At 38.4% G+C, this 14,489-nt stretch overlaps 1 long non-coding RNA gene across 1 annotated transcript; it reads left to right on the forward strand.

The window, feature by feature from the left end:
* Positions 1-6,065: 6,065 nt before the first annotated feature.
* LOC147818885 (uncharacterized) lies at positions 6,066-14,182 on the forward strand. Its single transcript, XR_015437502.1, has 3 exons — positions 6,066-11,964; positions 12,264-12,380; positions 13,195-14,182. It is a non-coding gene; the product is annotated as an uncharacterized LOC147818885 (long non-coding RNA).
* The last annotated feature ends 307 nt before the right edge of the window (positions 14,183-14,489 follow it).

Below are 14,489 nucleotides of genomic sequence, written 5' to 3' on the forward strand. Positions count from 1 at the left end.
AGTCTGGATTTAGATTTTACCAGTTGTGCAGTGACACTTCAAAATTAAAATAAATGAATCACTGCAAAACTAAGAGAATGTATTCACTGCAGACTTCAAGAATCCAAGAGAATAATAAATGTATTCCCATATGTGATAATAAACATTTGGAGGTAATTGCAAATTATTTTTATTTTTTTCCTCCTCATGCAACTTAGAGATTGTTTGTGTACTGGGTATAGATAGCATGGTGATAAAGGATGCTAACTATCCTGGCTTTAATAGCAGCTCTGAGGTGATGAATGTGTGAAAATGTGTGGTATTAAAATTACTTAAAGCAATTTGTCCTCCTCTCTCGGCTTTCTCATTCTCTACCCTTTCCCCTTTTTTTGTTCTCCCTCTCCCATCTTCCCCCATTTGTTTTATTTACCTCTCCATTTCTTTCCTCCACCCCACTCTCACCCTTTCCTCCTGCCTTTCCAAACAGTCTCCTCTTTGTACTGCCAGCCAATGTTTTCTCTCTCTTTTCTGACTCAGTCGGCTCATGTCCCCCCGAGGGCTCTGGGCATGCTGGGTCCTCGGTCTCCTTAGCCTCCGTGGTTCCCTGTCTGACTATATGAGAATGAATTTCTATGGCTTGTTAATAGACCGCCCACTCTTATACATCTCATCACTCTCTGACATCATGAGGCTGATTGCCCACAGTGAAAGCATTGGTCTTGGTATTAACCCTTTCAGCCAGAGATCCCTTTCTCATCCTCATCAGTTCAAACACACTCTGACCGAAGGCACACAGATGATGGGGAAGCCTGTTGACTCTCCAGGCACTCCTATACACGTCTATCAATGGTTAAGCCTATGTACAAAACAGTTTGGCTTATAAGCTTACATATACAAAGATTTACTTTTACAGACAACTCTTACAAAGCATGCAACATTGTTATTGCTATAATAATAGAAGGATTACTATTAGTATTGCTAGTCCTCCCCCACAATTAAAGTCAAATGGTACAGTATTCAGCATTGGCATGAAAAAGTAGCTGCCACCAGTATAACTAGAGGTATAATATGTACTGTATTTACGCACACACATGACTGATCACACAGCAGTCGTTAGTTAACTTGCTGTGTATTTGACCTCCAGTGCAGTTAGAGGACACTTAATAAAGTGATGATGGGTCAGGAGACTCTGGACATATGGCACTCAGTGCTTAATCACAGTGATCTAACATTACATCCTCAGGGTTTTCTTTTTGCTCAGAGAACTTCTTAATTACAGGCTTATATGCAAGGCTTGTGTATGTAGTCCTTCACTGTTTAAATAAATGCACCAAATGAATGCTAATGAGATGCATGGCAAAAAGGAAAAAAATGTGATACTGTGCACCGCTATTAACATACTTCTTCTTGAGGAGCCATTAGAAAATAAGATTCTATTCTGGTAACTGGGGAGTGGAGGAAGGGGCAGTTTGAACTCTCTAAAATTCATTGTAGCATTGCAACGATTTTCTTTTTCATTAAAAGGAAATGTGTGGCTCTCCCTTTCTCCAGAGTATAAACTGAGTTTTGGGCGCAAACTATTCTTAACTCTGCACCCAGCAGGGCACATTTGAGCTATTTCTGTTCTTATGCTAATTTGCCAGTAATTGTTGAAGCCACACACCGACATAGTAATTCAAGTGTCCATATTAATGTGCCCTTACAGTAACAATTTCTATTTCCAGCGTGTCAGCACCTCTTGGCAGAGATGGTATCTTTAAACAGAACCTCTCACACTCATTACAGCACACAGAGACACTGAAATAGAACAACATCTTTTTTGTGCAGCCAAAAGCAATATCCATACTGACAAAGTTGTTTCACTATGATGAAATATTGACACTTTGTGTAGAAAACTGTACTGCAAAGTAAACTGCTTTTGTCTCACACAAAGCTGAATGGATCCTGACATTCAGCAGATTTAAATTCGAGATTACATTGACTGATTATTACAAAAGAATTCAATACAAACTTTTAAGCACTGAGTTGTAAATTCAAGGTGAAGCAAAACTTTTTTTTCTTTTTAAAGTACAATTAGAAACTTGATGACATTCAAAACTTCTTTAGTCTTTTAGTGGTAATATCAACTGTAAAAATAGGTGCTCCTTATAAAGTATGGAACAAGTTGGTGTTCTTAATGTAGAAAACTATTCCCCTTTAAAAGTAAGTACGTTACAGTTGTAAGTTGTGTCTACCTCTAGCCGTCTATACTTTCTCGTATTTAAAACCCATATTACACAGTAGAAGGGTGATTTTAACATCCATTTATTACTGTTGTGAGGCAATGTGCGTATGCCTTATACGTTCGCACCAGCCACATCCATGTGATCATTTTCGAAGTGATAGCATACACACAGAACGATGTATGACTCATTCTTTGGTCGAATGACTGGGGAAAGTTTTGGCCCTATAGAAGAATCATAATACTGTATAGGCAGTTACACACAGCTACACACAAAGTGGTTTGAGAGCCTCTGCGCTGGCATGGGAAGATGTAAGCTAATTTGATGAAATATTTTCATTTGATATTTAATTTTTTTTTTGTTTTCCTCAGAAACTACTTCTTTCTAAGGTCATGTAAGCAGTAACATAAGGAAGTGCTAATAACATTCTGCTAGCTGCAACACAGTGTTGAGGTCATTAAACATTTATTGAGTATTTTGTTCTGTTTAAGAAGACAATTCACTCCAGGGATGTAATTATACATTATAATTGGACAGATATATTCCACAAAGGTTTTTGTTATGTAAAAGTTTATAATAGCTTGGTTAAAATGCAAACAATTTAAACATAATTTCTGCAAAAAAAAAAACAAAAAAACATTAAAAGTGAGTAGACAAGATTATCACTGTTGCTGATGTGTTTACCACTTTGTTGGATTTGTCCATCTTCTTCTGACAGATATTATGAGCAACAGTAAGCTAAAGCACAGTGCGATCCTCATCCCTATCGTTAGTACATCATTTGTGCGGAGGATGCCGTCCTTGAAGATGTCCCTCGATGCCCTCAGTGCATGTTTCAAATGAAAATAAGCTATATTGGGCAGTTTTAATCTCCACAACAGCACAATATTTCAAAGCTAAGTTGTTTTTGTCTTTGTGTCTGTATACTGTGCTCAACACAGTCTCACTAATGCCAAGCATGAGACTCTGTTTTCAGATTTTCTTCCTTTGTTTTTTATTTTTTTCTTTATTGCATTTCTCATCAGAGATCTAAAAGTATTTCTTAGAATGTAAGAGGTTATTGTGCTTGTGTGCATGTGTGTGTGTGTGTGTGTGTGTGTGTGTGTGTGTGTATATGAAAATGTGATTGTTTTTTCTGCTAATTATGTAGAACGGTGTGTTTTGCTGTGGGAGAATCAGGAGAGGAATGATTGCCAAGAGTTTTGTTTTACAGCTAGAAAAATGTTGGAGGCCTGTTTTAACACGACACACTGTCACACGTTATATCAAAGGTCTCTCACAACCCTTTTTTTTTCTTTCTTTTTTTTTACTTTTGGGAAAAGAAAGTGAGAGCACATTCATCACAGCTTGCATGTCCAATGTATTAAATAGCAGGACATAGACAAATGTAAAACCTAATGAAAAAAGATACATTGATACATTTACTCAAGCTGCTCACCACATAAACCAGCATTGAATGTAATGGCTACACACTGACAGTCCAAACATTTTTCAAACAATGTGGCAGTTACAGTAAGTTAATCATTCTTGGTGTTTATGTTAATCTACCTAATTTGAATAAACACACACGGTCTGACTTGTGCATAAATCCATACAAGAAGAATGCTTGCTAATTATCAACTTTACTGATGTAGCAATTTGACAAACACATCAGAACATGAAAACACAAAACTTTTATTACATATGTCCGTGGCTGTATCCGACCTCAGGGGCCGCATCCTTCAGAGGACGTGATGTACAAAAGTGTAGCCATTCATAGCCTCCATAGACCACTAAGGCCAAACCGAAATGAGATGGTCTGGTCTACAGAGGATAGCCACTTTGCCAGCTGTGGCTGCCCTTACCATTGCGTTGCAAAGCACAGCTCCTGTCGCCAAGCATCCTTGACAACATGTAACTTTATTTCATTAAAGGTTGAGGTTTTAAGGCCTTTGGCTTCAACAGTTGTAACGTTAGCTGTTGAACTGAGCTGAAACCCAATACATACATTTAAGTTTAATGTTCAGGATCTCTATCGGCGTTGTTTGCTGCCATATTATTTTCATTACTGGCACGCAATGAATCTTGGGATAGACTGAGCCATGAAGGATCCACCCCTTGGAGCTTTCGTTGCCCATATTTTAAGGAGCCTTCGAAATGGGACAGCCTTGTCACGCCACTGTGATGCAGTCGTTTATTAAATGCAACCCTTGAAGGATGCACCCCCTGAATTTTGTGATGGTATTATGATTCTGACGGAGAATTATGAAAAACTACTGTACATAAACTTATTATACTTATTAATCTTAGGTATGATTTTTATTTTATGAAAGAAAGTTTCTTTAATAATCTTAGTTACTGTTTATTAGACTATTAGTCTTTTCAGTGACATCACAAGAAATCAGAAAAAAGTTTAAATTCAGGTGTACACACATTTGTTACAAAGGACAAAAGGAAAAGTGGGAATAACACTACAGAGCTATGGTGGGTGAAAAGTTGAGTAGCAAAGATCAAATCTATTTTGAAGATGATATGCGAGAGAAGCAAGAAGTCAAATCAACAGCATAACAGCTTATTTGTAAATTGCAGATTAAAGTTATCAATTATGAAAGCACCAGGGTTTTAGCAAGTTTTTTTTGTGAGGATACTTGCTTGCACCCTGGCGAGTCCTCTTCTCATGTTGCACAGTTGGGTCCAAGTAAACAAAGTCCTCATTAATTTTTTTTGTAGTGACGGGCTATTCCGAATGTTGGACTGTGAAGCTGAAAGGTAATGACCAGTCCACCAGAGTCTTTGGATCTGGATAGGATCCTCTGGAGGAGAGCTCCTCATCAGCTGGTGACATATTGAAAGATTTTCTTGGCTCTCGACTCCCCCTTGTCTCTCAGGTGGGGACTTTTGTAGAGTTTGGCAGCCCTGTCCCAGCAGATAAGTCCAAGGCTGAATTTCTTTCCCAGTCCACCCACGGAACCAACGTTGCTCTGGATTTACCGAGATGGAGAGCCCTACAGGCCGCTAAAGGGCTCCACTCTGTCTCTGAACTGGCTTTTCTTCTCGTCAATGCGTAAGTAATTTGATGGATGCATAATGTTATATGTATGTTTTCATTAGTGACAGTTACAGTGGGCATAGTAACATAAGCTGCAGTAGCAGCACAGTGTATTTTTTTCTGTTTTCTGTCATATAGTTCTGCATAAAAGCAGTTAGCTGTAACCTGTTTGTGCTAAACGCTGCTGACCTGTTATGCTGGCTGTAGCTTCATATTTACTGTATAGACAAGCAATCTTGTCATCTGACTCAGTATAGTCAAATATATCCTTTTAATCATTTGAACTTTAAATATGTATATATAGTAGCTCTTTAAGTTTCTACTTTCACATGCTGTTAGATGCTTTCACGCTGTAATTATTTCATTACTAATAAGGATTTGCAGGTAGAACTGCACTGAGCTGATGATAATGAAGAGGCATGTGATGAGAGGGACATGCAATGTTGAATTTATTGCCTGGATAGCCCACATTCTGCCAAAATATGAGCAAAAGAACTAGACTTATTTTGCTCACACTAGATAAAGGAGAAAGGTTGCTCAATGCACACCGTTGTAAGACCTTGAGAACAGATTAGACATAGGTCCCCGGACTGAAATAAATAAATAAATACACAGTGGAGATATTGGCCTTCAGACTGGTTTTAAGCCTCATTTAGCTGATAGCTCCTGAGGTGATCAATGTTAGCAAAGCCCCTTCAGAAATGATCTCGATCTGAAAAGGGCACCCTGTGTAAAAGGGCAGATCTCTGCAGTCTCTCCAAATTACAATAATAATTCTTGACGAATACACTCATAAAAAGGAATGGGTTATTAATCAGTGTCCCTACTGGACTAGTACCTGCAGAAATTTTATTAACTTTATTTTGAGCACATTACTCTTCTATCACCCAGTTGGAATACACTATATTCAGAGGTGCGGCTTAATTGTCTCCATATTTCTACGTTGCCACTGAAAGACAATGATGAGGGGTTTTAGTGGGTCTCTTAACTTTGTTTGCACACTGTAATTTCCAGAGATTAACAGATGTGTTTCATTACCTTACTGGCCCAGCGAAGATACTGAACCTGGTGATGTTCTGCATGACAACCACACCAGACAAGTCTTTGGATACCATTGACAACATTTAAACGGGGGGGAAATTGATGCTGTAAGCAGAGCCACTGCTGCCAGATGGCAATAGTGGAATGAAAAGCAGGTAGTAAAAGCCTCAGGTCATGATTAAGCGGACTGCTGGATAAAGCACACGGCTGCAAATGCATGTTGCATAGTGATCAACAAATGCCAGGCAGCACAGGAATAATCCATTCCTTCCCAACAGGTTTCAGGTTCGTGTGGATAAATACTGAGGATTTGTAAGACTTAATACATGTTTATTTGATGACTGCTGTAACCTAACAGAAACAGACTTTAAAGACATCCTGCTAAATTCTGTAAGTAAACATGCCAGTAATCTGTACCTTTGACCAGTGTGTTGGTAGCTGGTAGATGCACTGGAGCTTTATCTCGCTTGGTAAAACAGCACAAACGGAGCTTGGCCTAGGGCAAACTAGAGTCATCCACTGCGAAGATGGGCCTACATTTCTATCATCTTCTGAGATGGAGAACCTATTTTAGGCAGATGAATGACTGAGCACGAATGAAATACAGATTTTGAAACAAAGACAGTTTTCTTCTGCAAATATATCACACAGGTCAGAGCGGCTGCGACTCATGCGCCAATTGCTGCCAAGGCAGGGAAGGATTCTTAGAAAGAGAAAGGCAAGTGTTATTCTAACACTACCAGTATCATTGCCCTTAGGGATATGGTGAGGTATGTTAATTAATACATAAATCATAAATTATCATCATTCCTTAGACTGGGGAACATGAGCTTCAGACAGTGTGTGTGTGTGTGTGTGTGTGTGCGCGCGCGCGCATGTTTTTTTGGATGACTCTGAATTTGGAATAGAAGGAGGAGGGGAAAAAAAAAAACCTGCTGGTCTCCTCCCGTACTTCGCCCTCCCTGCCCACACCAGCCCCCCGAGGAGGTGATCGGACGCGTCTGTTTCCCGGAGATAAAGGGCTGCTCACCACATCCCCAGAGCTGGGAGAAGTTGGCACAGAGCACGCTGGCAGTCTGCTCATGTAACAGACCCTGTCACTGACACTGAGAGAGAGAGAGAGACAGAGAGAGACTGACGGTGAGACAGAGTGGCGGGTGAAATGGGCTAAATAAGAGAAGAAAAGGTAGGTGAGATGTTAAAGGGGTGCTGTCTGGCTCTGCACCAAGAAAAAGAAAAAAAAATCATTCATGGAAACAAGTGTTCACAACAAAACATAGAATCCTTGCATTGGAATTGCAATGTCAAAAAAAGAAAATTGTGTTACTTGGATTCAAAATGGTACAAAATTTGTACAATCAATCAGTTCTGCTGAACAAAGTAGAGGTTTCACCTATTGAATCAATTGCAACTTTTACAATTAACTGTCATCTTGGATCATTCACTAAATTTGACAACACATGGGGAGCTCAATGGCCAAATAGGTCCTCTTACCTGAATGACAAAATAGATGTCTGTCTGTGTCGCCCAAAACAATCCATACCAACATTTCAGAAATGACTCAGGGGAGCGTTTGCTCAACTTCTACTGCTATGGTTAAGTTATAGTTAGCCTATACTTCAACATGTTTGGAATTATTTGCTTTCTTGCTGTTAGTTAAATGAGGAGATTGCAACAAGTCTTCCAAACTGAACAATCATATAGGTCGCTTTTTGAAACCCTCTGATGTGATCCATAGGTGTGACTCCAGACATAGTGCCCCTACAGCAGCAGGCGTACCTGACCTTGGTTTTCACGTTTACAATAAAAAACACACAAACTGTACCGACAGTGGCGTACCTACCTTTGGTTACCTATGGTAACGCTCATGGCTTGGTTAGGTTTAGGAAAATATTGTGATTTGGGTAAAAATAAGTACTCCCTCAACATTCAGTTATTACATCACCCAGTTATGGTTATAACTAACCCTAACAACAAAACGTAACTATGGGTCATGATAACGTGCTGTACAAATGACAGTCTCGGAGATTGATACCACTGTCATGTCCGTCCAGTCTTTGTGCTAAGGTAAGGTATCTAACTGCTGCTGCTACTAGCTTCATATTTATTGAGCAGACATGAGAGTTACCAAACTTATGTAACTCTCTGCTCCTCTCGGCTCTCCTTCAATGAACTAAACTGAATCTATATGGTTAAGATTAGGAGAAGGTGTTTAAGCCACATAGTTTAAGCGTTTGAAGAAAAAATAAAAGAAGAACTGTTGTTTTTCTGATGAGGAAAGTCTCAAATAGCTATAGGCAAGACAAGACAGAGAGAAAAATCAATATTGATCTCTAAAATAAAGTGTAAATGGCATACAATGCCGTCTCTTTAGCTTAATTTCAGCACATTAAAGTGTAATTGCATTAATCTTTTACTTACTTTCCCATTTAAGGGCTTCTAAAATCCTTTTAAGTTTTTCCATTACCTTGCATCTATCCTTAATATCTGCCCTCTAATTAATTTCGTTAGGTGAGCAATCTCTCCCATCTCTTCACACATGCGTGCATGCCGGAGGCACATGAATCAAAATACAGATGTACACAGACACACATACACACCCACACACACATAGCTTACACACAAATCCACTGAGACTAAGCTCAATATCGGTCTGGTTACAAGCATACCACTATAGCCTCTCTGCTTTCATTTTCCCAAATGTAGGTTGTCCTATACGCTCCACCATAGGGAATATCAATAGACCAACTGTAGTATTCAAAGAGATCAATACTGTAGAATATTGTTTCTCTCTCTCTCTCTTTGTGTCACTCTTTTTCTCCTCAGATCATAGGAGGCTTTTTATGTAGAGTCACTGACACAAATCCTACATGCTGCATTTCCCCAAAACACTAAATTAGAATTTTGGTGATCAATGGTCTGTGTGACCCAAATAAAAAAGATGCCCTTGGATTTAGGTTGAGGCAGTTGTATGAAAAATGAATCTCTTCACAGTGTTCTACTTGGTGATGAAGACTTACGGACCTTACTTACAAATCTTAACAGTTTGAGCAAAATTTTTAACTGTTTGATTCTCAGTGATTGACCCCGTTAATTAGGTCTTTGGAGAGAGACGGAGACAAAGGACCAGCTGGATATGCAAATCAAACCCAACACAAGTAGAACTATATTTACATTTGGGGACAAAACTAATTATTATGTTACTGGTGTATTAAAAATGACTCACAGCTTTGCACAGAGAGAAGGCCTGTTTAATGTACACATTCAGAAATACTAGGTATTTTTGGACATTTTTATGTCTTTATTAAAAAAGTATGCATTACAGAATTAACAGGAAGGAAATGTGGGCAGAGAGAGGAAATGACCTTCTGACATAAATGAATCAAAATGCAAACTGAATAATAACACTCATTTCAGTTTTGTGCAAGTAGGTGTGTAGTGGGTCTCAGTTGTGATCCTAATCTCAACCACAACCGCTCTAGAGATTTAATGAAATTACATTTTTATAAAAAATTAAAATAATAAACATATAAAATCATTCAAAGAAGAAAAGCGGACAAGAATCACTGTAGCTGTTTTAATGACAAACTGTAACTCTGTGTCATATTGTAATCACATAATCTCATTTGTAGTATTGTCACATAATTCAGTTTGTGTTATGTTCACATGATTTATGTCCACCATGATCAATTTGTGCTTCAAATCTGCCTTATTAGTTTAGGAATCATTGCATGAAATGGCACTAAGCCTGTTCCAATCACTATAAGACAACATCATGTCATTGCCCTGAGAGCAAAGTTGACAAAAACTGATACAAACACTTTTAGGTGAAACAAAAATGAGACTAATATTCATGAAAATGACTTGTGTCTGGTGTTCTTTGTCCATTTGGCTCTGTGTTTGTTATCTGTGTACAATTAATTGTAAGCGTAATCATTCGATACACAGCGGATCAAAGGATCTCTGTGGGGCCTCTGATACAAGGGATACACATCTCCTAGCTAATTATTGATTGGTTACAACAGTCTCTGTAAATGGTTGTCAGTGCAGAACAGTGATAATAGGCAAAGAATTGTTATCAGTGTGTATTAATGATTTTGTTATGGCGTTTTATGAGTTGGTTTCTTTCTTTTTGTTTCCCTTGTTAAAATTTTCTTTCTAATGAGGGGGTAGAGTGTGCCAATTGGCATTTAGTCTTTCATGTCACAACTTCTAATTTAGCTTGCTGCCTTGCTTTGAATCAATACCCCATTATTTGAAGTTCATTAGAAACCTATTATTGTTTGACAGTACACTCATTAAAATTGTGACCTGGGTGGATAATTGAATTGCATGCCTATTAGAAGAGATGTATAGAATAGTATTTACTTATTTATTTTAATAAGTTGTTTATTAGATTGTTCTGTAGGTTCACTTTGTAACAGTTACAGTTTCGAGACCGTTGTTTGCACTTTTTGCTTTATATTTTCAAAGGTGAACATGTCTATATTACTGCACATGTCAATTTACTTCCTTTTCTTTCTTTAGAGAAGTTTTAACCTTGTCAACATGTCCATATGGTGTTTTCTTTTTTTTTAGATAGTTTCATGAAAACAGAGAGACAGCCACAGTTTCATACACCACACACCTAAGGAACCAATCCTGTCAACTTGCGGGGATGGTGGGTGGGCAAAATAAACCTGACACTTCGTCGGTACAGAGAGTGAGAGTTTGCACGAACACAAGCACTAATGCTTCAGCCACTGCCAGCTAACACACAACATAAACAAATAAAGGATGCTAACTGCGCTAACTGGTCAAAGCTCAAGCTTATGGTCAAGGGTGTTCCACTTGACGCTCCCCCTGGAGGCCTGGAGCCCTTCCTTTGTGTTGCGTGAGTATGCAGCACTTTTCTCTGTTGCATTTGTTCGGGGGGGTTTGTGTGTTTTTGTTGTTGCATCGTTTCTGTAGTTGCAGCGTGTTTGCTGTTATTGTGTTTGTTTTCGCTTCCTGGTGCTGTTGTATTTGTTTTATATTTTTGCATTTTTGAATCTACATCGTTTATGAATTTGCACCTTGTTTCTCCAATTGGAAATGTTTTGGGCCTTTGCAGCGCGTTTGCCCTTGTCAGCCACCGTAGGAAAACTATGTTAAACAAAATATTAATCATGCAGAGTATTTTTACAGAGTTGAAAACATGTCTGGAGAGGAACTAGAAAGTATATTTTGATAAAGAATGTTTTTGCTTATTTCATAACAGATGCTGAGTTCTTCAAATCTTTCATAATACTTTATGTAAATTCTGTTTCATAACGCATGCCCTACTCTCGACCCATGGATGATTTGTTTCTTCTTTTCTATGTCTTATTTTTTGTTGCATAATCTTGTCTCACTTGTTTGTCTTTAATTTAAAAGACTTTTTTGTTTAAAAAAAAAGTGCTGATATGTGTTTCAAATTAGTTCTATTACACAGTATGTATACTGACAAAACGCATTAATGAAAATATTCATGTATAATCTATGTGTGGCACAGGTTTACAAACTGATTAAGAATTATTTAGCTATTCATTCGTCCATTTTCCACTGTATTCAGGTCGGAGTCACAGAGATAACAGCTGACCAGTCATTCCTTACAGCAGCAGCTTCCTTCGGCTCATCCTCAGCTGAGGTTCTTCAGGGGATTCTGAGAAGTGATGTCTGTCCAGGATGTCTTGGGTGTGTACCAAAGTCTCTTCACAGTCAGTTATGTCGGGAACACCTTCACGGGAACATGCCCAGGGGTGTCTCATTTTCTGTCTGGAGAAGCAACAGCTCCTCACCCTTCAATCTGCGGCAGGGAAATCTACAATCTTTTTCAGACCGACGGTATTAAGACCTCAGGTTAGGGTCAGAATGCAGATCAGCTTTGCTGTGACTCAGCTATTTCCACTTTTGTTGATATTGTAATTATCTAATTATGCACAATATTACAACTCATCTACAAATGTATTACTCTTTTTTTCCATTTGCAAAAGCTGACTCAATGTAGAAAGATAGGGCTGGCAGTAGCAGTGCCGCAGCAGCAACCCTGGCATTGTGGACACGTGTGCCAGCTGCAGCAGTTCAGTGAGGTAGTCGTCACGTCATGTGAGGTAAGCGGCAGCTATTTTCCCATGTTTTTTTCTCAAGAAACAGGCATTTACCATACGACCAAATTAATTCCTTAGCATTAATGCAAAACCAGGGGACGCCCCTAGAAATTTGTCCCTTTCATGTCCCCCTTTTTTTTTCCTCAAAGGACAACACAGGACGTGATATACTGAGCACATACTGTATGTGTGCTGTAACATGTGGAGAACATAATTAGTTAATGTTAGCCAGCTAGCATACCTTAGCTGTCTTCTTAGATCACCTCTCATTAACAATATGATTAAGATCATTTTTAACTTGTATTCATTTATGATCCGGCACAGTTTCTGACCAGTAATTCAGAGCAGTGATTCATTTGCTGATCATAACTACGTTTCGATGATCTAATCTTTCTGACTTGGACACTGCTCGGTTCAGTAAGAATAACATTAGCCCTGCCCACATGAGCACACAGCCATTCACAAGAGCAACACCACAACTATTTTCATCACTCAGCCAAATTTAAGATGTGGAGGCGATTCAGAGAAACACTGGCTGGTTTTACATGGAAAATCCAGAAACATGACAGATCTGTTTGATTTGGCTGGGTAAATATGTGTGCTGCTCATCTTATTGCGCACACAAAGTACTTTTGAAGCCAACTGATGCTTCCTCAGAAATCTTCCTAGAACTAATCAGTTCAAATCACAGCGATTGCTCTCAGAAGAAAATTAATCTAATTTTCTGTCAAAGCAGCTGCCAGTTACTTAAGATCTGATCTCTTTCATTCTTTCACTCTCATTTTCCCCTCCCTCACTTTCCCCACTCTCTCTTTAGGCCCTGGTTAATTAAAATGGAAAGGAAAGGATTTGCAGCCAGTAATTCAGGACAACTTATAGTGGAAGTTAATTATAGAGCACAATGAATCATATGAAGAACACTTTCAACTAGTGGTGAACATTTTTTTTTTAATTTTCAACCTGTTTAGATGGACTGCAGACGACTAGTGTTCTAACAACACTTAGAGCAGATGAGATGAAAGTGTTTAATATGCAGACACAATTTTACTCAACTGAGCACATGCTCTTATAGATCAGATCAGCTGTGTGTTTGTGTACAGTATTTTGATGATAAAAGATGTCAAACACAGACTTCCTCGGCTTTGATTTTAGAAAATGTGGCATAGAATATGCAGATATTTTGACTTATGATAAAAGGTGTGACTGATGCTGAGTTTCAGACAAACTATAAATCACCCCTCTGTCACAACTGTGTTCCTGTAACTCCACTTTAGTTTTTTTAGGAGGCATTTATTTCATTATTTGAATCACTGATAAAATATAATGCATCAACAATTGATGTAAATCCCAGTTCATTATCAATAGAAACGTCAAATTCCCAGTGGAGGTGTTGTGATGTGTTAGTGACTGTACTTCTAATAAGGAGCTGTTTTCATCCATGTATTAATGTTTTATCTTCACTGTGTGTATGCCATCTTTGATAATGTGTCAGTATATTGAGTATTTTATGCTGGTAAAAATATATACTATATATCTTTTATGCCAAAGATAGAAATAAAAATATATATGAAAATGCCTTATGGCTATAGGTATATGTAGTTGTGTGACCGACACTATTGTCCATGGGAGTATAAACACACATTTACATTTTTGATAGTCAGTTCTAAAGTAAATCAACACTTTAAATGATATAAAAACATTTCATAGTTAAGAAGATATTTGCTCTTTAATGATTCACAAGATAGAAATAACAACTGTGGGGATAAAATGCTAATTTCTTTGAATTTAATCTATTTACAGCAGATCACCCAGTTTAGTTGCAAGGGACCAGCCCGTGACCAAACTCCACAGTTTGGTGTAGTTTGTAAAACATGAAGCTATCAAACATTTGCTGGAGTGTTGTGGGGACCACACAAACACAGAAGGATCAGTCATTTGGAAGTGGCCAGAAATGTAGAACGACCCAGACGCTTTGCAAAGCTCTTCATCTGACCAAACTGAGCTCTGCAACTTAGAGCTTGGTCAGAAACCAAGATCCCATCAGACAGGGGCTGAAACTAATTCAGGCCAGGATTTGACTCCATCCCAGACTGTTAATTTTGTTAACTTATT

This window comes from Seriola lalandi, unplaced genomic scaffold, assembly GCF_002814215.2.
Source record: "Seriola lalandi dorsalis isolate HSWRI2012SDOR001 ecotype SW California unplaced genomic scaffold, Sedor1 jcf7180002054417, whole genome shotgun sequence".
In the NCBI taxonomy this organism is placed as follows: domain Eukaryota; kingdom Metazoa; phylum Chordata; class Actinopteri; order Carangiformes; family Carangidae; genus Seriola; species Seriola lalandi.